General features: G+C 35.0%; 1 protein-coding gene across 6 annotated transcripts in view; it reads right to left on the bottom strand.

Moving 5' to 3' along the window:
- The window catches only part of for (cGMP-dependent protein kinase for), a 599950-nt gene that overhangs the window by 34324 nt on the left and 538014 nt on the right, over positions 1 to 27612 (bottom strand). The window lies entirely within an intron of this gene.

The following is a 27612-nucleotide window of genomic DNA, read 5'->3' as shown; positions in this document are numbered from 1 at the left end:
CAATACTGTCGCAGAAGGTTATGTTATGTTACTATAATAATTAGCGTTAATTGTAAATAATATTCAAATAAATTCAATTTGTCATCTCGTTTTTCAATGTCTAATTTAATTTCAATGTTATCTCTGTAGGTTCTTATGGCCTAGCAAGGTCAATGTCGACATCTGTTCCTCGGAAAAAATCAATACTTTCGCGTCTGCGCACATCTCACAACATACGGAACATTGCTCCAGGTCAGATACAATAAAATTAATAATATCAAATTAGAAATATGGTCGAGCATAAAAAGTCGTATGAAACTCGCCTATAATGGTAATTAAGAAGCTCGTATGAAAATTATGAAACTCGCTTGCGCTCGTTTCATAAATATCCATACTCACTTCTTAATTACCTTCATTATAGGCTCGTTGCATAATGTACTATTATACAGTATACGGTGCGTTCAAGTAATTTCTCCGCAGATCAAGTGCAGTTCTTAAAGTTAATTTTCGCGTGTCCACGCTGAGTCAAGTCTAGTTCTACAAGGCGGAACAGAAAGGTGTATCGTTCTTACAAGCTGGCAGTGCATTCCAGAGAAAATAGTTGAACGCATCGTAGTTACCAATGCAAACTACAGAATACAGTTACCAGTACGAACTACAGACATAAAAAAAACATTCTCCAAAAATTGCTCGAAACCTGCATTCGATTAACCTTTCAACACTCTCTTGTAACACATGTTCTCAACATAGTTCTCCGTGATCTTGACTTCTCACCAGCTAAACCTGTGTATGGCACTGTGTTTGACCGTCTTTATCATGCTGCATTACTCATTCATAAAGATGAGAAGCTTGGTATCAAAGTTGGACAACTCCACTTTTGCTTTTTTTATAGGAGAGGCGAAAAACTAGATCCTTGGAAACCAATGTCATCGTTATACGCACATTTTTTTTTTAACATTCTCATGGGTCATAGAAATATTTTTTCAGTCTCAAAATGTAATTAAAATTAATATTCAGGTCGAAATTTACGTTTAAAAAGTGGAGTTGTCCATCACTGAAACTAAGTCATGAAGCTGTCTGTTTTTAAAACCAAATGAAGCCATATTTAAAGTGGAGTTGTCTGTTTTCGAAACCAAACGAAGCCATATTTAAAGTGAAATTGTCTACTTTTCAATCTAAGTCACTTCTAACTCGGTTTCAAAGCAAATTTACGTAAAACAGTAGGGCCTACTTATTCATCCAGAAACCGATTATATAAACAATCAGCCATGTTGGATTCGCGATGCGTGATGGGAAAAGGTGGTACGAATGAGGGCTTCTCATTGGCTATTGAAGGAATTGTCCCAACTTGAAACCAAGCCACAGTGGAGTTGTCTATATTTTGATTCTAAAGCGCACAATTAAACAATCAATATCTCGAAATCGCAAAAAATGGAGTTGTCTAACTTTGATACTATGCTCCTCAAATAATATATTACTACGTAGTTCGTAGCAGACAATGAACTTGTAAACTGTGACCCATAAGTAGAGCCTGGATTTATAATGTACACTGAAAGTTAACATTTTTACTCGATATAGTTAATAAACAAATGCTATATCACCATTCCTTTCAGATGTAATTCTTGCCATTCTCTATTTCGTTTTAGTACCATTAACGCAGAGGCGTCGTTTAGGGGAAGCACGGTAGGGCAATTGCCTCCCCCTCCCGAGCTTAAGATTAAAAAAATTAATTCAGTAGTACTACTAAAGAAAAAAATGTGAGACTTGCACTTTTGCCTAGGTCATCAAAATCAGCTCCCTAACCACCACTTTTGCCTATTACACTACCACAATCTGCATTACAAATACAAATTGGTTTCTCCTTATTGCCAAACTAGCAATCTTCATCGACCATACTTTTTGAGATGTTAGCAAAGAAGAAACCGAACCAAATTTAAAAACAATAAGCTTACCTTACGTTAGAATTAAAGCAGCAATATCACGATACAACAAATGCAGGAGATGCAGATGAATAAAACCGAGATGTCCGCACCTTGACGTCAATAATTGTAATGACTGAGGTTTTTAAGATTTTACTCAAGACTACACAGGAAATTCCCGGGTAATATGTTTCTGTGCCTTGGGAAGATAAATAACCACTCAAATTGTTACGTCATGACTCAATGGGATAACAACACGCTCACATTATCCCAGACATACCGCCCACTTCTAATGACAGCACGACCTACAGCTTATGCTGAGATAATTGAAAAACTTCACTGTCAGGATATCAGACTTTTTCAGCTTCCATTTATAAGATTAAATACTGTACAGTTCAGAATTAAATGGCTCTGGTAGAAGGATCTGTGATATTGTGCAAGAGCAGAGAGACCAAGCAATCCTTGTCCATAACAAATTCCGCTTGGGACCAATCGGAATGTGAAGTCTGATCTTCAGAACGGAGGACCGCTGGTCTAACTACTGGACAGATTGTGTTCCAATAGAGTCATTACTAGAATTTGGATTTGGAAAATTTAAGAAAAAGTTAAAGAACAGGATACTAACACAGCCTATTACAAAAAAATAATAGCATAACAAAATCGACACTAAATAATATGAAAATAATACCATATTAGAAAAAAGAAAGCAAAATACACATCTAAAGATTGGAATATAATAAAAGCAACTCAGTTTGTACAGATAGTTAACAGAGAAAAACGTAAGGAAGAATACAACAAATGGACTGTAGTGCTTAGGGATGATACATGCCCTGCCCTGTAAGTACCTATACAGGTAGAAGTAATACAACTCTGCAGATTTTAACAGCTTATTCCTTGGATAGAGTAAAAAAAAAATAATAATACCATATTAGTCCCAAATGAATAGGGTTACTTTTCTCAGAAAAACAATTTCCTTAAATGTTAACACTGCTTTACTCAATAAGTAGATTATCCATACGATTCTGATTTTTACTCTTATCATTAAAGGAACTGATAAGAAATAATTGATCCCTTTACAGTTTTTCAATAAACAAGGTCGGTTTTCTTGCAAACTGAATAAAAATATTAACAAGTAGTGTTATTTCCTGCCATTAAGAAGTCTAGCAACCCTACTACTGCAGTAGGGTTGCTAGACGAAATGCTGCTATTCAGATGAGTTCATGTGTATCGGTATATTCGTATGTGAGGCGGCGATGCGCTGTTGGTCATCTACGCAGACTTTCAGTCTAATTCTCTAATTTTTTCCCCCTGAAAACCTTAGAACCTCAATTTGTATTTATTTTAATAATAATTGTAATATAAAATATAATATAAACAGATAAAACTTTAGCTCACTCCTGAAAGAGTAGAACTCGTGCTCAGGGGCGGATTCCTGAATTTAAATTAAGTATATAATACAATTTGTCTTATGTCTACTACTCAATAAGAACATATAAATCTAAATTTACAATTTTTCATTATTTATAAAATCCATACATAACTTTTTAAATTTAATACTAGAACTATTAGAATTGACAAGATTAGGATATTTAAATATAAATTTGTTAATATTCTTGGGCCTATGATTAAATACTGTAGCAATGTTGCATTTTGATTAAAAACAATCTTAAATAATTCATACCTTTTGTTTCGTAACTATGAAAATACAATTCAAAATTATTTCGATTTTTACTATGAATTTTATTAATACAATATAACAAATTTGTGTTATTCTAAGAATATTAAAGTCTAAAAACAATTTTTAAGATGGAAAATCAATAGGTTTATGAAGACATATTTTAATTATTTTCTTCTGTAATAAATAAAGTGGATACAATTGGTTTTAAATAAGCTACCCCATCCTATAATTCCATACATAATTACCGACTGAAATAAAGTTAAGTATATTGTGCGTAATAAACTTATTGATAAGTAATTCCTCAATAAAACAAAATAATATATTATTTACGTAATTTATTACAAAGGTAAATAATGTGTTGATTTCATTTTAAATGACTGTCGAAAATTATGCCTAAATATTTAACTTCAGAGGACTCCTTAATAAATCGAACATTTACATTATATAAGACAACAATCAGAGTTATGTAATTTAATACTTAACGTAGATGTAGAAGGTAGATAATGAGAATGGAATAATTATGGTTTTATTTACGTTGATAGGCAATTTATGTCAAACAATTTTTTTTATTAATTTAAGTCCATTATTTGAATTATTATTATTATTATTATTATTATTATTATTATTATTATATATATATCATACCAGATTTTTCCACCAAAAAGTAAAATTAACCATGACCTTTTTAAATATATCATCTTTATTCCTGCAATAACTCCTATGTGCAAAATATAAAAGTTTTCAGTAGAAAGAAAAACCACACTTATTCATCCTATGGCAGCCGTACATAGGAGACTGTGAATTTTTACATGTTCGAAAAAAAAATAATAAAATAAAATAAAATAAATAAAAAAAAAAAGAAAGACAGAAATATAATTACATATAGGAGATTTTATTATTTGCTGTATCACTATTTAAGTTATTTAATTGAGCAAAAATCTGAAAATCGATAAATATATCACATAGGAGTTATTGCAGGAACAACGACGATAATCTGTCTCCTTAAATCTATACAGTAATATCGGTTTCACCCGCTACATATATACGTATATATTTCACTGTGTGACACTACATAAAATTCGACCTTTAGTGATTACCAGGGAACGGATTTATATGGACTAAAAATATATGAAATATGTAAATATATATGTAGTTATTTTTACCAAAATATGGAATTAAATATGGATTTTTACCAAAATATGGAATTAAATATGGACTTAAAATTATAAAAAAATGACTATGTACGTTAAATATTGGTACATTTTAATCAAACTAAACAAAAAATATAATGGACGTACCTTATCTTCCAATGTAGTTTCAACAAAACACAATTTTTATTGTCTGTTACCATAACAATAGGTTACAAACATTTCTTTCAAGTGCTGAAAAGTGAATCTTCTTCTATTGTCTCTGAGGATAGATTTATACTGACTAAAAGAGCGTTCGATGTCACAAGAAGTAACTGGTACATAATTCAATTTCACAATGTCTGCTGGGGATAAGTCCAAGTTAATCTTCACTGTTGATTCACCACTCATCACAGCAACAACCTTTTGTAGTTCTTCATATCCAGGGTTTTTTGAAAGTACAGTGTCCACCTTAGCTCTTACTGCATCTGCAACTTTACCTCTACCACGATTCAGTTGTTCCACAGTACTATTTATAATTTCAAAACTTTCAGATAGTGAAAGGTGCCTATTTTGGAGACTTTTGAGCGTTTTTATGATGCATGAAAATGTATGCTGAATGTGAGCTAAGTCATTCTTCACACTTATGTCACAGGTAACTGTTTTCGCAGTATCAATTGAGACTGCATCTTCAGAGTCCAATGCAAGGAGAACATTGTTAATAGAGTCTATATGTTCGGCATAATATTCAACTGCTTCTAGCCATGTACCCCATCTAGTTAAAATTGGCTTTGGTGGCAATGGAATTTCAGGGTACATTTCTTTCAACACGTTAACTCTACTGGGAGCTTTGAGAAATACTTTTTTCACTGATGAAATCAACAAATCTACTTTAGGGAAATTGTCTCTGACCACTTCTGCCACACGATGAAATGCATGCGCCACACAAGTAAAATGAGTCAATTTAGGATATACAACAGATAATGCTTGTCCAGCTTTGACCATATAAGGGGCAGCATCGCTAATAAAGAATAACACATTATCGTACATAATACCCTTTGGCCACAGGATACCCATAGCTTCGTTGAACAGTTTAACTATAGTTTTGTTATTGCACTTTTCTAGAACATCACAATGTAAAAGAATTCGTTCAGAATATTGTTCACTTAACAAACCGATAACTACATTACCAACAAGTCTACCTTCTTTGTCGGGAGTCTCATCAATGGAAACCCAAATTGAACTATCTTTAATTTCATCTCTTATCTTCTGTATTGTCTCATCGTAGATGGATGGAGCATACGTCTTCCTAAGTGTTGACTCATCCGGGATTGTATGTTGAGTATATTTTTCAAGGAATTCCCTGAAGACCTTATTCTTTAGTTTGTAGAGAGGAATATCAGCAGAGATGAGAGAACGGCACAGGTCGATGTTAAACTCAGATCTTACATTCGATGTTGTTGGTTGTGTTAAAAACAATTGTCTCTGCTTGGAATTTAGTTGTTTGTTGGCCTGATGTTTACTAGTTGTAATGTGTTGTTGCACCAGGAACTTTTGTGTAGATGATACTGCACACTGACACAAATTACAAAATAATATTTTATTGTCAGTTGATAAACCATCTTCTTTAAATTCTGAAATGTAACTTGTTAGTTTTGATTTTAAATTGACTGAATGACGTACTTTTGGCATATTTACCGTCTTTATAGTATGATTTACAAAACTGAACCTATGTGTACTCTGACTGGCATTTAACTGTTGAGCTGCACAACTGAAGTCTGTTAAAAATTTTAAATTAAATTAATACAGTTTTGTAACTTACTTTCCCATTGTTGATAGGACTGCTAATTTTCAAATAACTCTGATGTTAAAGGGATTACTGAACATGTGTTTAAATCTCTATTGTTGAAATGTATTTTTAAAAGTTAATGGAATTTTGTTTTGTTTTATTGTTAAACCTAATATAATATGGACTGTTTTATATGAAATATGGAAAATATATGGAAATTAACGAAAATATATACTAAACTCTAAAATATGGAAAAATATGGAAAATAAAAGTAGGATTTTTCAACCCTACACATTGTGAAACATAAAGATAATGCAAAATATAAATTATATTAGCTTTATAAGTAAATATGTATTTACATATAAATCCTTTCCCTGGTGATTACGTTGCAATTTATACTTCCGTAAAAGTATTTTAAGTTTATATAGTTGGAGGAAATGCAGGAAGCAGATGTACTTGTATTTGAAGGACAAAGTTAATGGCCTACAAAAATCGTTAAACTTAAAAATACCACAGATTTGCATAAAGATACTGCACGTAAGTACGTAAGAATTGGTACTAGGCAACGTACGTAAGACGACCAATAGCTATAAGCCTATCAGTAATTATTGGTAAAAATTAAACCACAGAACTTTGAAATACATAGAGCGCATTCGTTTTTAAGTCTTAATCTTTTGCATTGCATGTTAATTAACATTTCATTTGCAATGGATGTTTAATGCCGATGGAATGACGTCTGTCGTGTTATAACGTTACCTAAGAGGTCGCGAAAGAAGCTCTATAGTGGCGCATCGAAATAGTTCTACCACAGTCTAGTAGCCTATATACAGTCACGAAGCTTGAGTTGTGAGGGTGCTAGGAACAATAGACAGTGCCGGTACTATTTCGCATTGTCTATAATGAGGCGATACTAGCGATCCTAGTGGTTAGCAACTACCTATGGATGCGTATTTACTACGTATTGAGCTTCGTGACTGTATATATACTAGATTGTGGTTCTATCATGTGATTCTGTGACTTCGTTACAGACTTTTAGGGATAACAGAGATAATTATGAATAACTTTCATAAGGAACACGTGTCCGGAAACGTATCGTTTGGTAAGTACAGAACGTGATGTAAATTGTCAGGATGCATTCTATAACCACAGTTTCTATCGCTCTGGTGCCGGAACATAGGTATCCCCTGACGGAGATTTCAGTACCTACAGGAAATTTAGTTACACTTATTTGCCAACAGGGGCAGAGGGACAAGTGGTAAGTTCTTCCTTCTACTGTCATCCCTCTCATGTTCTGAAAACAGCTCTTCACTAAACCCTACAAGTAAATGTTTAAGAGGGTAGGTGATAAAAGGCATCCTTGTCGTACTCCTCTCCCTATTCCATTTCCCTATGACATTTCTTCTTCTATTCTGACTTTGACTCGTTCTTTCATAAAAGATGAGTACGGTGCAGTATTTTAATATTTTAAGGGGTTAGATACAGCTTACAGCAGTAAGATTTTTTGAAATATTCAACATTTTTCTTCCTCCATTACTGTATCTTGTATAATAATAAAAATTAGTATGTGTAAAATATTGTCCTTCTGCTATATGAAAAAAATATTTTTACGATTTAAAAAAAAATAGTTATATATTTTTTTCAAAATTCAAAATGTTGGCAGTTCAGTGTGCAGTGATGAAGCGTTTCCCTCATAACTCATAAACTTGTTAACTTTTTCATGTTCTCTCTCTTTTATTACCGTGCATAAAATTAGAAATTATTGTAAAGTACTGTACAAAATATGTAATACTATGAATGTTTCTTTTTTTAATTTTTTATTATAGTGACACTCGTTTATTGTGATATCATTTCTTTAGATCCAACGATACTGCTACAACTAAAGTTTAACTGTATTAAACAGTTTGATATTACGTTGATATGTTCTCAATACATAAGGTTATAAGTAAATATGTAGAGATGTTTCAGTGGGACATCCGACTTTTTTATTAGCTATAACTCTGCGAGAATGGTTTTTAAATAGATACACTGAAAAGATGTGCGAAAACAGGAGTTTCAGTGGATTCCGGCAGATGGCAGATTGCTTTCGATACATCGTTATAATGTTCATAGTTGTCACATAACCATTCATCTCTCAGGTTATGTCAATTCTCAAAACACAAAGAAATGGGCGTCAGAAAATTCTCATGCCTACCACGAGACACCACTTCATCCGAAAAAAAGAGTTGAGAGTGTGGTGTGCAATATCCGACCACATGATCATTGGACAAATTTTCTCTGAAGAAACTGTAAATAATGATGTGTGTAAGAACATTTTCAGAGACTTCGTGGAACAGCAGGACGACATCGAACTTACACAGGGATATTTTCAACAGATTGGCACATGTCACACCTCTAGTGAATCCGTGCCACACATCAGCAAGTTCTTCAAGAATCGTGTTTTCTCTAATGATTTATGGTCTCCAAGGTCACCATTTTTGAAGTCAACATTTTCTGTGGAGCTATCTCAAGAAAAGAGTTTACAGAAACAGACAACGAACCATCCAAGACCTTCGGACAAACATCACAGCCGAAATAAATAATATCGAGTCACTGCAATGCAGACTACTCCTTAACTCCCCACTCCAACTTCCCCGGCTGAGACAGTAATGTTTCGATCGGATACGAGTAGACAGAAAGGTAAGCATTTCTCAGTGACTGATTGTATAAGACAGGCATCAGGCTTTTACGAACTTTCGGCTCTCGCAGGTCGTCTAAAATCCACCACTAATGCAGTCTTACTGTGCGTTTGTATCTATGGCGGTGTAAACGAAAAGAACATGGGTGGAGATTTCTTTGCTTCCTTTCACTTTCTCTTTACGCTCAGGGCTGATGTTGAAGCGTGTATCTGACAAAATGGTAAAACGAGCAAGAATGTGTCTCCAGGAGAAGGACACTTTCAGCATATATTGTAAACGTAAGTTGTTTTCCCAGAGATAACCTCTCGTTTACACTTGGTTACTTTAACGTTTTGTTATTTAGTCAAACAATAGACCTATTTAAGAAGTGGGATATCCCATTGAAACACTCTGTAGCTATTTCTATACATTCGTTATTGTACAGACTAGTAAAGGTTAAAACACTGAAAGTGTAAAACATGACATTCCCCTTTCATACTCTTCAAATATAAATGTAAGATAAAAGTTTCATAAGATCAATAAACTGTAAGTAACAGATACATACCAGAAATAATGGGCATTGCATGTTCAATGTCGTTGAGATACCCACATGCGTCATATTAAAAACCAATTAGATGGATGAATGGATGTGGACACCAGAATATTGGAATAATCAATTTTATTTTCGGAGAAGGTTTCAGAGCCTAATCCTTTCCACGACGGTGAAGGAGAAGAACATGTGTAAGAGAAAGAGGACTAGGAAGAAAATTAATTAGCGAAAAATATCCAAGTTGGAGCGCTTGCTGAACTCGGGAAAAGCATGATCTCAGTCGGCTATAGGGTTTTCCAGTCTGGACTTCACTAAAAGTCAAGGTCAGGTCATACAAAACTATTTCTCCAGCCGTGTGTTGTGAAACGTGATCCATCACCTTCACAAGCAAGTGATCTTGGAAAACGGCTTTTATTCAGGACTTCAAAGAGACGAAGTGGCGGGAAAATGGGGAAAGCTGCTGCCATACTGGCTTCACACTTTGTCGTTATACGCTTGTAATTAAAATTCTGAAAGCTCATCTAGATAGACACACGGAATAAACAGCGCGTACAGGTATGATGGATATCTAGAAAGGAAAAGACCATCAAGAAGTGCAAAGGCTCAAAATTTGAAATCAATTATTAAGAGAATAAAACTAGGAGAGTCTAGCTTCAACCCCAGGCAAAGACGAGATTTTTCATCTCGTCATACTTTCCAGAATGTATCCGAATTCACTCTGTCTTGTATGGATTTTCGTTAAAAACAACAACAAAGCGGTTACCATGGAAAAGAGTATGTTGTTCGATAAACAGGCCTAGTTACTCCATTTTCAGTAACGAATACAGTATTTTAACCAACTGAATATCGTGAATTTAAAAAAATATATATCGGATAAAAATTTAATTTTGATTATTTCACTTATGTGACATTATCCTACTTTGTACCAATAAACAGTACAGAAATCTTGAATTTCAAGCAATAACAGCTATACACCGCTTTTTTTTAATCGTTTTAGTTTTATCATCTAGACGTGCATTTGTTTTCTCAGTGTGGCCAACTCTGTTTTTTGCCGTAAATCGCTGAGCAAGAATCGATTAATAGATAGCAATCGAAACAAACATGTAGGACAGATAATTTTTCATTTTATTAGCAAGGTTATGTATTCCAAGTGTCAAATAAATACATGATTTGAGATTACGAAAAGTACTGTTAACAGTTGTGATAAAAAGAGAAAAGCGGACAACGTGCAATTTGTATCGTTACACTATCCTCAATTGGCATCACTACAGTAATCGAACTTCACCTATTGCATTGTCACAAACAATATCGCGATGCCTGACTACACTTTCATAACTCCTATGACAATTACACGTTATTAATGTTATTTATAAACGTACTATTATGCATATAATATTATTTTCATTCTCATTTTATTCGTGAAGTAGTCTTAACAAATACTACTCTACGATCTGAGTTTCGTGAACGAAAGAAAAGTTTGGGACAGAAGAAATCAGATGATATACCGCATTACGATACATGGATCATACGCGCAGACTAAGAAAAGGACGGAAAATAGGAAAGATTGGAGAATGCTGGGTTTGCAGTGAAAGACCTGCCCTTAAGCAGAATACTATGAATGAATGAATGAATGATCTGAGCTTCCTAGACAAATCCATTCGCTACGCGGATAGGTCATCTCATGATATCAATTGCGACAATTTCGTTTATATGACGTCATTCTATTTTCAACCAATGAAGAATAATGACATTTTGAATTGCAATCAATCACAGTCATACATCGCGATAATTTTTGCAACTTGATTTATTACAATCAATTTATCGCATGGTCGATCTTTTGTTTAGTCAGTGTCGCCATCTGTTTCCCCGTAAAAAGTAGGTTGCAGCCGCAAAATTACTCTTCAAGGAACGACCACTCATATAAATTGAGGGAAAGGAGACAGAGGACGGACACTGGAAAGCTTTCTTTTCTCAATCGTACTACCAGGGACTGGAATGCTTTACCTGCAGACTTACTAAAGGCTTTACCAATAATCAAAAATGTATTTAAAAATAGGCTTATGGACTTCATTAATAGACGGTAGTATATTATACACACTACTTAAGGGTGTAATTGAAGTTTTGTTATTTGAAGTGTTGTATCAGTGAAGTATGTTTGTGTCAGTGAAGTTTTATAGTTTATAGTGGCAGTGCAAAACAGCGAAATATTTTGAAGTGTTAGTGAAATCAGGACAGTATTAGTGAAAAATGTCGCAGTTTCAGTGCAGTGAGTGAGTTGAAAGCGAAATGAGTGTAGTGCTGGAAGGTACTTGTGAATGTATGAACATATCTTACTCGTGGGTTTTAGTTCGAAGGATTAGGATACAAATTAGATTTATTTTAAATGTTATTTTAAGTGATCGTGCTTCATTTAATTTGGGATGCTCATTATTATTATTATTATTATTATTATTATTATTATTATTATTATTATTATATTATTAATTGTATTTTTTATTAATTGTGTTTATTATTAATTGTCATTATTGAGTGTAATTAGTTACCACTGCCACCGGGTATTTACCCATTTGCAGTGTGAATAAATACATAGATACATATTCACGTCATCCGCATAGACAACCAGCTGATGTAACCCGTCAATTCTAAACCCTGTCTGCTATTCTGGACTTTCCTAATGGCATATTTTAGAGCAACGTTAAAAAGTAAAGGTGATAGTGCATCTTCTTGCTTTAGCTCGCAGTGAATTGAAAAAAAGTCTGAATATGTTAAATATTCATAAATATACAATTATTAAGACTTTGTGAGCGAATTTTAGAGATATATTATTTACATTTTTATTTTATTCACGAAATAGTGCCAATAAATCTCAGACATCTTGTGACATTACTATAGATAAAATTGAGTATCGGTCGGTGATGAAATACTGTACCTATTTTTGAAAGAGTTCTCCGACAAGGAAATCCATGCAGATGTGGTGGACACAAAAAGCGATCAGTGACACACCAAGTGAGACATGCAGGCATCAGGCTTGGAGCTCACATAATCCTTACCCACCGCTCCAAAACTCTTGCAATGACACGGGACCGAGAATATTTAAACTTGGAATTCCTCCCTCGTCTCAACTCATTAAGTAATTCAATTAAAGCTTGTTCTTACAAAGACGCCTTTTGGTTATTTTATCATAACGATCTTGCACATTGCTTTAACATAGCCTATGTTTTAATTGAAGGGTCAGAGAAGTACAGAGCAACAGCTTATATCAGAAATGATGTCCCTCCGTTCACAAAAAAGGCTTGGTAAAGACAATCGGTCTTGGGAATCGAAACTAGGACTTTCCGCTTCCTGAGCCAGCACGGTAACGTTTCTTTACCCATTTATAATTAAACTAGTTACACGCGCTTGCAAGGAGCCCACGTGGTGCAGCTGTACGAAATTGGTACTGAATAGGCCTATGAATTTTCAAGAGTTTCCCAGCAGCCAAAACCGCTTTAATGATGTACCGAGTCCCTGTCCAATTAGTAACTAACAAACTTCTATCAAACAACCTCGAAAACTCTACAAGGTCTTTGCGACAAAGAGAAGGGGAAGTTGGAGACAAGTTTCACAGTAATTTAACGAAAGAAGAGCAGATTTCTAATCGTAATTAAACACGCCTTCGTATAAATGTCACCTAATGTTAGACTGCGCATTATCCACATGAACAGTGTTCACGCATGAGTGGCCTTTGTATTCAGATGACACTGCAACTCTGTTAGAATTTTCAAACGGATGAGAATATTTTATTTCAGTATATGGGAAAATATTGTGTTATTGCAAACAAAATCGACTTCGAGATTTTCGCGGAAATATAGGCTACGATTTTAATATCCATGACAACGAAACTTTGGCTTTGGGCACCCAAAATATGGTTTTGGATATTCCAACCGAAAATGTGGTTCTGGAGAACATCGACTGTGTACAGCGACTTCTCCTAAACTAATGGACAGATTATGTTCATATTCATTATCTACAAGACAATGTATCCGGGGATGATTTTGTCTTTTAATTTTGTTCATTCTCCAGCGTTATTCCTTAATGGATAGCACGTGCGCTTTCCAACCAAAGCAGTCCGCGGTTCGATTCGAGTATGGCCGGATATTTTATGGAATTTGATTGTGGGGAAATAGATTAAATGCAAAAAATGTTTCCCTTCTTTAGAAAAAGGATTGTGGCCTAAGAGAACACTGTAAGCTCTTATTCAGTGAATTTGAAATTGCGTTTCTTCATTGTATGTTTTCTCTAATATAATTTTCGTATATAATTCGTATTTACATGAATATACACTATCCTATAGAACATAGGCCCTAATTACAAATTTTTAGTAAGAAGCTAATAAGTCTCTATTTGAAACCAAGAACATAAAATTGTGATGAACTCCCATTTATTGTCACGATATTTTTTGTTATTAACTTTGTTTAAATGCACCCCCATAAAGTGTAGTCCCTCTATGCAAACGTAATTAGAGTTTGTACACAAAACATATATGCTACCTGTAAGGTCTATACAAAGTTTCATAAAAATCCGTTAGAATGGAGAGGAGTCATTAATCTTGTCCATCTGGATTTGAGTTCTAACCCACTGTGTGAGTCTTTGTAACCACTTTTATTTAAATTTTAAAGACATTATTGGAATGAAACTCTTCATTCCTTCAGAAATTCCGTCATTACAGTCTTCCAAGTCGTAAGCATGAAGTATAGATGATACCATCTCGATAATCCGCTTTGATTTCGAAGCATTTCGCTAGACGTCAAATAGTTGTCGTCTTGAAATTGGAAAAGATTGCAAAAAATAATTTAAAAACCTAAGTTTCGCACTTTAGTATTTTGTATACGCGTAGAATAGACTTTACCTAGCATATTAAATAAAATTCAGAATGGGAAACTCGATTTTTTGTAGCCCTAATTAAGACTGAAAAACATATTTTTAAACAACATAAGTTCCGAAGTAGTTATGTAATAAATTAAAAATATCTTATTAATCATCAACAAATTATATACTATAAGAAAGATGTACTTTTCTCTACATCCATTTTCACTTTAAATTTGGCTATAATTGTTGTAGTTCGAAAATCGATTTTTGTCCAGCAATTCCGCGTACCCTTGGGGGTAGGCCTACACGTACCATAGATTCACTACCATTGGAGTAGATCATCGTGGCAGACATTCATGAAGGCTCCCACACAATAAATACAATGAAAAGAATTAAAGCAATTAAATAAAAATGACGTAAATAAATAATTAAAAAAATAACCACTGATCACTAAAATTATTACGGAAGACTAAAATTTCGCAAAGCTGCGACTTGAACCAGTAACAAAACTGTAGACTTATTAGAGCCTGACCCTCTAAAAATGCGACCTTTCCACATCAACTTCGATTCTCGAAACTGGTCATATCAATAGAAGGGAGATCCAAACCTATCCGTGAATTCGCCTGCCACGTTGTTAATACATCCTACATACAAGAAAAGACATTTGAGTTGCATAAACAAGTATTTTACGAGTATTTACTATTTTAATTATTTAGTTATTTATTTATTTAACCTGGTAAAGATAAGGCCATAGGACCTTCTGTTTCTCTCTACCAGGGGATTACAACTACAATATTAAGAATATAATTAAAACTATAATTACAATTAATATTAAATTTACAATTACAATTAAAATCGAAGTACTAATAGATTATCTGATTAATAAAGGCTAGACAATTTATTGTAGAAGTTAAGAACAAAGAAAGAATTAATGACTAAATGTCTAAGTAAGTTTGCTTATATAGGACACTCCGTAGATAATGCTCCTTATACGTAATCCATGAAATAGAAATTCGTCTTCTTATGTGTGCATATTAAATACACAATTTCATATAATAATAATAATAATAATAATAATAATAATAATAATAATAATAATAATTGTGGGAGCAGAGGAGGTTAGGTTAGATGGGAATGGCATATCACAAATAGGAGATTACTTGTTATACTATGGGGAAGGAAACAACAATCACCAATTAAGGAAGAGACTTCTTTATTCACAAAATAATAAAATCAGCAGTAAAAAAGGTCGAATTTATCAGTAACAGGTTATTGTATTTATTATAAAATAAAATAAAAATAAAATTAAAATTTAAAATAAAATATTGTTGATCTACAATTAATTTAGGTGCTGTTACCGTTCGGTACCCCTTTTTCAAGGGCAGCTATCCTTTTTGGATTCTTCTCTCTCTTAGGTTAGAGGTGCGATATCGTAGTTATAACTGCTCACGCTTTTACAGAAGAGAAAGATGATCATATAAAGGATAGCTTCTATGAGGAATTGGAACATACTTTTGATCAGTTATCTAGATATCACATGAAAATTTTATTAGGGGATTTCAATGCTGAAGTAGAATGGAAGTATATTTTTAAATCGATTATTATTATTATTATTATTAGAAAAGAGAGTCTACACATAACTAGTAATGGTAATGGAGTTAAGTAAGTCAACTTTGTCACAAGAAAAAATTTACAAGCCATTTGTAGGTAAGTAAATAATCTGTGGCGCGACAACCCATGAAGGGCAAAGCTAACCGGCTGACTGCTAACCTCACGTCCACATGCCTCAGCAGAGGTGAACAACCATCCCTTTTTAACAATAGTTCAAGAAAATATACTTTAAGCGGTAATATCATTAGGAAAGAGAGAAAAATAACTGAATTTATTGAGAAACGTGAAAAAGTTTAATGAGAAAGTTACGTGTTTCTTTCCTTACGATGCTTTCTAAGCACGTACGTAACTCAATCGCACAAAAAGCGTAGTTTGGTTTCTAAATGTCTCGTATATAAAGGACCTAACATTAATAAAAGAAATACATACATAGGCCCTGGCACTTTAATCTCGTACTGGGTAAAATAAGAAGAAAAAATCTAGCCCACTGTGATGATAGCCTACAAGCTACCACTGAGTCATATGGAGGAGATATTTACGAGTATGTCCGACCCACCAATAACATTCACTGTTCCTTAGGAGGAGAGATGTCCTGCTTTGCGTTCTTTGTCAGCCTGTGGAAGTGGAGGTTGATGACTTCAGCAGTCTACAAGAAAGGGAAATTGTAAGGAATTGACTTGTTTAAATGTGCGCGGGGAAGAGGGTGGGTCGAGATGTTCTACACAGAATACGTCAACCATGTAATGGCTGCAAAGTGCATGTACAGCAACGTTGTAAAGAAACTGCGCGATTTAAATGACACATACTTTTTCATTTAATACACTTTTACACAACAACTAATGAAACTGCTAGTGTATGTAAAGTTGTGTTAAATAAATTGCCTTGAGCCGCTTTTCTGTTGCTGAATCAACATTGCAGTTGAAAGGAAAGAACTTATGAAGGGTTCATTATCTCTTCTCGAATACTGTTTAATCTCCGTCAGTCGGAGACGCACTCCACTGAATCTGTCATGGAGTCGACTATAAAAAGAAGTACTGTATGTTGTCTTCGAGGTCATCACTCTATAATATTTCAACCACGCCTCTTAGAAAGCACACACATATTATATGCACCAACATTATAGCAATCGCTTTCGAGGGATATGATCTAAACTGATGTATACGGCAGAGATTCTTTTTAAGAATAAATTGAGGTGAAATTTGAACTTTTTAACAGTTTCAGCTAGATCTCTGAAAATGTGTACACATATCACGCTGTATATCAATAGCCCCTATACAATATTTCATCTTCTTTGGTTCAAAAATGTCTGAAATTACTTTTTTTTTGTAAATTTAAATTGTATTTTGAAAAATCGCTACTCCTATCACTATTAGTAAAATATAAGAACAGATTTCCAACAGAAAAATATACAGGACATTCGAAAAATAATGGCAACATAGTTACTATTTCAGACTAAATTTATTTAATAATAATAATAATAATAATAATAATAATAATAATAATGTGAAATAATATCATTGAACCTTATCTAAGCTGAATACATTAGAAATGTAAAGATAATTACTTAGGATTATCAATTATAAAGTAAAAATACAATTATATAGGTATTTAAATATAATCACTAGGGAACGTATTTTGTCCCAGAGCGTAGATATAAGTAGGCTCCGTATTCCAGCTACCTAAAGATTGAAGTTAAAGACACACTGGGTATATAGTACGCCGACAAGGTAATGCAACGGATAGGGATATAAACAAAGCGTCTCGCTGAGTGTTCTGGAGTACAGTCAACTCCCGACATTCTGAAGCTATACTAGTAAACACATGCTTGAGGTGTGATGTTCATTTTCATCGTGACCTTTGCACTGAATAATAACGTGCATTGTAAGTTACGGAACTTGAACGTACGCGGATGTCACTAGAAATGATTTTATATTGCAAAAAATTCTTTCAATAGCACATGACGTTATTGATGCATGATGTAGTACAAGATATTCCTATTGTCTGATATTTCTTCGTGTTAGGTACTTTAGGATATTGCATATGTCGCTAATCACTGGAAACCCACTAATTTTCTATGTACTTTTCTAGAAATTCCCTAAAATGTAGATTATTTAATTTATTAATTGGGATGTTGGCACTGAACATCATGGTAGGCTACACAAATCCATGCTAAACGTGGAATTAATATCTTCATAATTTTCATATTTTGATGTTACTGGTTCTTTTTGATTACGTTAAACACACTTTCTGTGCCTTTTAATATTCCACTGTCTTTCAGTGCACTGTTTTGTCACTTTTACATTTATTTTACACAATTTATATGTAATGTTGTCTATATAGAAAGTGAAAATATTAGTTCAAATATCTTAAACTATGCCCTGCAATATTACACGCTTCAGAGTCTTACCTAAGGCATTTTACCTCTGCAATGAACCTTCAATCAGCCACAAAGATGTAATTTAAATTATACTAGTAAGAGCAGTGATCGATAAGACTACTCACTATGACTGCGTCTCGATTTTACTTTCTACAAGATGAGGGCAGAGTATGCGTAACTATTTTGTATACGAACGTACCTGTACCTGCGCTGTGACGTCATATATACTTTGAATCAGGCAACTTCATTCCAGTTTATTGGTAGCTGGAATACGGACCCTAAGGTTAGCTGTTCAGACTATACTGACGTGACATACTTGACGCGTGCCACAGCATCTGGTTTGTGAAGTTGACATTCTATTCGTGATTCAAAACTAGATCTCATAGACAATGCATTATAGTGATAAAGACTGATATACTACGATGATGTTCCCTACAATTTAAATTATTTCTTCATTTATTTTTACTAGCAGAATTAAGATCATAAGCTGTTCGAAGTATGGTGAAATATGGTCATATTTTCGAATGTTGGATATAAATTTAATACACATATTATGGACACGATGTAGCTTTATGGCTAATTTTGAAGATAAAGAGAACATCGAAATAAATAACGGCATTAGAAGAGTCTGGATAAGGATTTAGGTTACTTTTGGCATTACATACTTAAATATAGTCCCCCCATGTCAACAATACGTTGCCAAATTCTTGGAAGATGGAAGACTCCATCTGCAGCATCATTTCTAGATATCCCTCTCACTGATCGATCTAAAGCTCTTTGGATGTTAACTCTTGATGAAAAAAGATTTGTCTCGCTTCCACCTATCTTGCAACTGTTCGGTGTGGCAGGCTTTCTTTCCCACAGGATTCATGCAATGCCATAAAGTAGTTGTTGCATTTTTCCGTCTTGCAACTTGGATTTTTATGAAGCACCTACTGAACATTTTTATGGTTGTATTACTAAAGGCTGGTTCACAATACACCGGGAACGGAAATGACAACGAGAACGAGAACGGAAATAATGTTAAAATAAATGTATTTAAATATGAGCATTCACAATAGCTAATTGTGAATGCTTATATTCAAATACATTTATTTATTTATTTATTTATTTATTTTAACAATATTTCCGTTCTCGTTCTCGTAGTCGTTTCCGTTCGCGGTTTATTGTGAACCAGCCTTTACTACAAATCAGAAACAGTCACTGTAGTTGTTTATAAAATATGGTTACTTCGAGACTTTCAATACTGCAGAGTTATGAAATAATTGCTGCTGTATTACGTACTACAAGATTCCAATGGTCACACTAGGAGCATTGATTTACAGCACTGTTGCCATTACTTATCGAGTGTCCTAGTACTTCCTTCAAAAGTCCTGAAGTTTAAGGAAAATCCTGATAGCAAGTTTTGTTTAGCACATCTTTAAGACATATAAACAAAACTTGACACATTTTCTACCGATAGTGCTAGTCTTCTCTACAAGTTCTGTGAAAAACCTGTCAATCATGAAAAGAAACATTTCATTTCATAGCATTTCACAACCACTAAACATATAGGCGGAGAGAGAACAGTTTCCTGGGAGGGGGGGGGGCAAAGCAAAACCATAGAATCCGGATATAACGAGGTTATGGGGGACATTATTTACCTTCTCCCCCCGTTATAGCTTGACCGTGGTACAGTATATCGGAATATGATTATTTAATCAAGGTATTTCCGGGGGGCATATTTCTTACAGTTTTACATCCATATCCGCGATGTTTCGGACCGAGTTGAACTCTACTATTATCTGTGCATTTCGAACTGGCGGATAAAGGTCACGTACAAACGTACAAACCACGCATGAGTCAGAGAACTGAAAACTGTGAACTGAAGAACTGGTATTCCGGTTGTCCCAGCTGACTTTAGTTGAGGAGAATGGTCCAGGATTGGAGTAAACACACGTGACAAATGCAGTCAATTGCTTGACCTTGAGCCGCCATTTCTAATTATACAGATAATACAAATTATTATAGGGCATAACTAAAACAATCTCCCTCTTTTTCTCTCTCATACATAAACACATGTATGCATCAATAATACTACGTAATAGTGCTAACAGAAACTTTATCGGAAGCTTACCTTCCTGAAGATATCATATGAAATACAAATTCTAATTATTTTACTTAATCTCTCGTCTTTAAGTTTACACATTGTACCGGGATCACTTTTCTTTTTTCTGCATTGTTCTGTAGTATGTTTTTCATATTTCCCCAAGTGGCGGCCTGAACCTTCTTGTCTATGCGGATGACGTGAATATGTTAGGAGAAAATCCACAAACGATTAGGGAAAATGCGGAAATTCTACTTGAAGCAAGTAGAGCGATAGGATTGGAAGTAAATCCCGGAAAGACTAAGTATATGATTATGTCTCGTGACCAGAATATTGTACGTAATTGAACTATAAAAATTGGAGATTTATCCTTCGAAGAGATGGAAAAATTTAAATATCTTGGAGCAACAATAACAAATATAAATGACACTCGGGAGGAAATTAAACGCAGAATAAATATGGGAAATGCCTGTTATTATTCGGTTGAGAAGCTTTGGTCATCTAGTCTGCTGTCAAAAAATCTCAAAGTTAGAATTTATAAAACAGTTATATTACCGGTTGTTCTGTATGGTTGTGAAACTTGGGATTCTCACTTTGAGAGAGGAACAGAGATTAAGGGTGTTTGAGAATAAGGTTCTTAGGAAAATATTTGGGGCTAAGAGGGATGAAGTTACAGGTGAATGGAGAAAGTTACACAACGCATTGTATTCTTCACCTGACATAATTAGGAACGTTAAATCCAGATGTTTGAGATGGGCAGGGCATGTAGCATGTATGGGCGAATCCAGAAATGCATATAGAGGGTTAGTTAGGAGGCCGGAGGGAAAAAGACCTTTGGGGAGGCCGAGACGTAGATGGGAAGATAATATTAAAATGGATTTGAGAGAGGTGGGATATGATTGTAGAGACTGGATTAAGCTTGCTCAGGATAGGGACCAATGGCGGGCTTATGTGAGGGCGGCAATGAATCTCCGGGTTCCTTAAAAGCCAGTAAGTAAGTAAGGCGGCCTGAACACCTGCAGACTTGTAACACATGAGTACAGACTGTTACAAAAGAAACATTACAGTTCTTGCATTCCTCAAATGTGGCAAAGAAATTATTATACATTCAGAAATTTAAAATAAATATTATAGTCCAGACACATGATCTGAAGACATTAATTCGTCAATTTAAACACAGAAACTTAATCATAAATGAAATCAAGAAAAATCTTTTGAATTCAATATTTTCTAACGTTAATAGAATGGCGGACAAGGTCGCAGTTGGAGTTTTATCCGGTGTTCTTCCGTTTTTCCCCAAATTAGGCATTGTCACCATTTCTCCATTTCGTTATCATTTCGTAGCATTCCCCAAACGCTGGCTGGCGTTGCATGGAGAGTGCTGGCCTAGGGACGAGTGGGGTTGCCTGCTCGAAACCTGGGCACATGAGAACCTTAGTGTGGTCAGCCAGTGTGGATTTGGGAATGCGTCACCAGAGGGTCAGCGCAATAAATCTTAGCAGGTCGCAGTGCTGGGTCATAGTTAAATTCAATTCAATTCAAAACGTTAATAGAAAAAAAGAGTTCAGACAAGTTTGAGAGAAGGTAGTGCTCACCCATACACCGCCCATAACTCCGCCTGTGACTAAACATAAATTATTTTTCTTCTTTTTTTCCTTTTTGCCCATTTCTCATATTTTAAATTATTTTTGTCTGTGTATTTCAGTCAAAATAAAGTGCCTGAAGGTTCGGGCTCTAGTTATAACTAAAATAATCCCTAGAATACTGATCAGCAACTCCTGACTTCATAAACAAGACCTTGGTTTCGGTATCACTTTTCCCTCATCCACCCCGTTACAACGAGCCACGGAATCTCGTCTTGCCGTAAAACTTACCGTTCGGGTTTTAAGTTCGCCTACCGCACCTTCAACGTTCACTGAACCGATTTTCTTTTGTCTAGAAAGTTCCTGGTGATACTGAATGATGACAGAACAACGGCCTTGTGCATTTGTATGCAACAGATAGCTCTAATGCAACGTGATGGAGAAGTCTAATCGGGGAGTTGCGGACCAGATCAATTGTCTATTTCGGGAGACCCTAAATTCTGGTTCCGCATACCTTTTTATTTCAGTTATTGAAACTGTTAGCTGTAATACTCTTTCAGTAGGTTAGAAATGCTATGTATGATCATTACGTATGCTTCGCTGCAATTGTAAATAATGCCAGATCTGTTAGTTTGATTATCTTTTCTGTTATTTCCTCCATAACCTGGTAAACCTAGTGTATTGCATTACTGTTATTTCCACAGAATGTGTCATGTTTAGTATTAACCACATTACACAGCAGAACTACTGTCGATGACAGAGTAGTTACTAAGTTTGTAATTGGGTAGATTAGAAACTCGTGAGTTAAAATTCAACCGAGGGCGATAGGTATTTAAGAGGCGACAAAAACTTCATTATAGGTTCTCATCAAAGAAATTAATGTACACTATGTACAACACAGTTTATTATAGTACACAGGGATTTAATATGGGAAAAGCTACCGGCGTAGCTCAGTCGCCTAAAGCTGGTTGACAATAAACCGGAAACGGAAACGAGAACGAGAACGGAAATATTGTTAAAATAAATGTACAGTATTTAACTATTGTGAATGCTCACATTTAAATACATTTATTTCAATATTAATTCTGTTCTCGTTTTCGTCGTTTCTTTTCCCGGTTTATTGTGAACCAGCCTTTAGACGTTTGCCTGCCGATCCAGAGTTGCGCTCGGGAGCGTGTTCATTCCCGCTTGGGGCTGATTATATGGTTAGGTTTTTTTTCTAGGTTTTCTCCAACCGTAAGGCGAATGTCAGGTAATCTGGGGCGAATCCTAGGTCTCATCTCACGAAATACCATCTCGCTATCACCAATCCCATCGACGCTAAATAACCCAGTAGTTGATACAACACCGTTAAATAACCAACTAAAACACATGGAAAATCAATTATTATTTGTAAATACTATATTCCTAGTATGTTTTACAGGAAAATTATTTAAGGACAAATATATCGAAATGCACTAACAACTATTTTATTTTTTCAGAGGAATTAATTATTAGACTATTACACTTCTACTACTACTTTTGACCAATAAAACAGTACGAAACAACGTGTTTCAACCAATCATGGCTGCTTATCCTACAATTTTTATCACCTACTATTTATTTGTTTTTATCACATCCCTAGTATTTGCAAATCAAGCTTTCAGGTATAACTTCCTGTAAAGTTGATTTGAATAATTTCGAGGGAAAAATTGTTCCGGGGCCGGGCATCGAACCCGGGACCTTTGATTAAACGTACCAACGCTCTACCAACTAAGCTACCGGGGAACTCTACCAGACACCGATCCAATTTTTCCCTCTATATCCACAAACCTCAAAGTGGGCTGACAACCGTCAAGCAACCAACATTGAGTGCACACTAACTCTATGTCACTTAATTGTGATTTTCTGTTAACGAACAGTGATGTGTATTATGCAAATCAAGCTTTCAGGTATAACTCCCTGTAATGTTGATTTGCATTGTTGTTTCGAGACTAGGCCTCATGGAATGAAGAAGCAGTTATGTAGTAATTAACGAGAAGGCCTTGTTAAGTTTAAATGCGGGGAGTATAAACACTAAAATGAAAATAAATATCAAGATTTTATTTCAAATCTCAAACATTCTTACAATGCCAACCATGCTCACAATAACAATCAGGAACAGCATGAAGGTTTAATTCAACTAGCCTATAGGGATTGAATGAAACTCCTGTCTCTTTTATGTTGCATTTAACATAGTTTCACACTGTTACGGGGGTTCGTGTTATAAATATCACAATGCAACATAAAATCCGTAAAATAAATTAAAATTAATGAAAATGAATGACATAAAATTAAAGAAAGCATTATGAAAGAAAAAATATCTGATAAAAAGACATGAAAGAATATTAATAATTAAGTTAGAATCTCGAACAAGCCACCTTTTACAATCCAAGTGTCGAACTCTAAGTAACGGAAGAAAAGTAACTGTAATATAATTTTAATCGGTTATTTTACGTCACTTTATGAACTGCGTCTGGATGAGATGAAGGTAATAATGCCTCGAAATGAGTCCAGGATCCAGCGCCGAAAGTTACCCAGCATTTGCTCTTAATGGGTTGGGAAACACTCTGGAAAAAATCTCAAACAGGTAACTAGTCCCAACCAGGATTTGAACCCGGGCCAGTTCGTTCCACGGTCAGGCATGCTAACCGTTACTCCACAGAGGTGGAACAATATAATATTACTCTTGTTTCATATTTAAATATAATTTATATTCAATTCAGTGAAATGAGTATTCTTTCAGGACTGGTATGCTAGACATTTATAGCTTATTATATAAAGAAATTTATTGCCAACTTTCTATTCAGAGCAGTAATAGCTCTTGAATTGGAAAATGGCAGTTTGCACCATTATATTAAACAGTTAATATTCATTTTGTCTATACATAATTGCATTCTGGTCAATAAAGGTTATTTTTATGCAATAAATTTGAAGTGTTACCAACGCTAATACACATTTTATGAGTCTACATTTATTCTTTTTCTGGATAGTAATACGAGTAACAGTTTCATGTACTTCCAATTTAGGTAGCGTGTTTTTATTCAGTACGAAAAAGGAAACGAAAATTCCAGTTCTGATTTTACAATAGCTGGTTTTCCAACTTTTATGACTGCCTCGAACGTTCGTGATTTAGTTGCCACTGTGCGTGAATCACACTACGAACAAAATACAGTACGGGTAAAAGTCGCGAGTGACAAAGCCTCCTAATGATACCAGAAAATCTATGCTTTTAGATCGGTTATTTAACGACTCTGTATCAATCGAAAGGTTGTTAATGTCGATACTGTCGATGGAAACCGCCTTGGTAGCCAGTGTTGTCAATTTAACGACTTTATCTGGCGACGTTTAACTGTTTTTGGGCGACAATTTTTTTTCATTGCTTACCCCTTTGAGTACATCGCGATTATATAATTTTGCTTTTAACCACGGGTAAAAGCGCATAGTAGGCTCTATTGGCGAAATTAATTCTTCTCTGAATTTCATCTTTTAATTCATTATTATATCTTGGTTCTTTGTAATATAGGGTATTTCAAAAGTCAGTTCAAACATTAAACCCCTATAAATATTATAATATTTGAGATAGGGAAAAAACAAAAACATCACAGTGTTGGGCAAATAACGGGGTTTACAAAACATTGGGAAGATGTTCGCCGTTCTCTTGTTCAACGTACAGCATCATGTCTGCGACACTATGCACAGTATTTTATAGATAATGTGTTGGAATATTGGCAATTTCTTGCGAGATGGCATCTTTCAGTTGCAGTAGGGTTGTTGGATGTGTCAGGAAAACTCGTTCTTTAAGGTAACCCCACAACCAAAAGTCGGCAGGATTGAACTCTGAAGATCGCGGAGGCCACATTATTGGAGAGTGCCTACTGATGAATTTGGTCGGAAAACGAACCTCAATTACGCGTGTTATCTCCACTATTTTTTAGTAAGTTATTTTACGACGCTTTATCAACATCTTAGGTTATTTAGCGTCTGAATAAGATGAAGGTGATAATGCCGGTGAAATGAGTCCGGGATCCACCACCGAAAGTTACCTAGCATTTTCTCATATTGGGTCGAGGGAAAACCCCGGAAAAAACCTCAACCAGGTAACTTGCCCCGACCGGGAATCGAACCCGGGCCACCTGGTTTCCCGGCCAGACGCGCTAACCGTTACTCCACAGGTATGGACAATAATGGAATAAGACAGACTGTTACAGTAAACTGGGAGCGCTACTACAGCATGTTACAGAACTTCGTCATCCCTAGACTGAGGAATCACGATATGGAAAACATAATTTTCATGCAAGATGACGCTCCACCGCACATCTTTATCCCTGTAAAACAATTAATTACGCAGATGTTTGGCGATCGTGTCATCAGTAGGCACTTTCCAACAATGTGGCCTCCGTGATCTCCAGATTTCAATCCGGCCGACTTTTAGTTGTGGGGTTACCTTAAAGAAAGAGTTTTCTGACACATCAAACAACCCTACTGCAACTGAAATATGCCATGTCACAAGAAATTGCCAATATTCCAAGACATTATCTGCAAAATGCTGTGCATTGTGTCACAGACAGAATGCTGTACGTTGAACAAGAGAACGGCGACACCTTCCCAATGTTTTGTTGTTTGCCCAACACTGTGATGTTTTTTTTTTTTTTCCTATTACAAATATTATAATATTTATAGTGGTTTAATGTTTGAATTCACGTTTGAAATACCCTATATTATAATTCATAAATGAAATCAAATATTTGTGTGCGCGACCCCCAAAACGAAAATATTTGAATTTCAAGTGTCTGTTTTGTTTGATATGGAAAACTATGTGACACATTTTTCCTTTGGACTTACTTCAATTAACTTGTTGTTTTGTTGAAAATGACATGTAATCTCTTACTTGATCTCTAGCTACCTTAACAATGGTAGAAGGGTCGAGTTTTATGAGACTGGGAAGGGAAGTTTTAGCACTGGAGGTCACATTATAGCGCACCTCCAGCATTATAAAATAATGAATATTCTAACTGCTAAGAAGGGCGGGAATGTGGTGCCATTTAATATACGACCCTGAGATCTTGTCATGGTAGTAGGTCTTGAAATTACAGACAACGTTCATTAAGGTCACTTTTGAGAGATATGAATAATGACACGGCGTCCAAGCGAAGCAGAAAATTGCTCTAAAGCGGTTATACACACACAAGTGACATTTAGTACAGTTTACGACCCTGCCGTTTACGATCCGTATGGAGTCTGCAGTTCTGCACTAGTTATTTATGGATTTCAGCATAATGCATGCGTTTTCTCTAAGGAAATAAATTGCACATTTTTCTTTGTCGGCCTCATCGGTGTAGTGGCTAACGCACTTGCCCCTTCATCCAAGGTACTGGGGTTCAATCCCGGCA

This window comes from Periplaneta americana, chromosome 13 (genome assembly GCF_040183065.1).
Source record: "Periplaneta americana isolate PAMFEO1 chromosome 13, P.americana_PAMFEO1_priV1, whole genome shotgun sequence".
Taxonomy (NCBI): Eukaryota; Metazoa; Arthropoda; class Insecta; order Blattodea; family Blattidae; genus Periplaneta; species Periplaneta americana.
The sequence above is the reverse complement of the archived record's forward strand: the minus strand, read 5'-3'. Positions and strand labels throughout refer to the sequence as shown.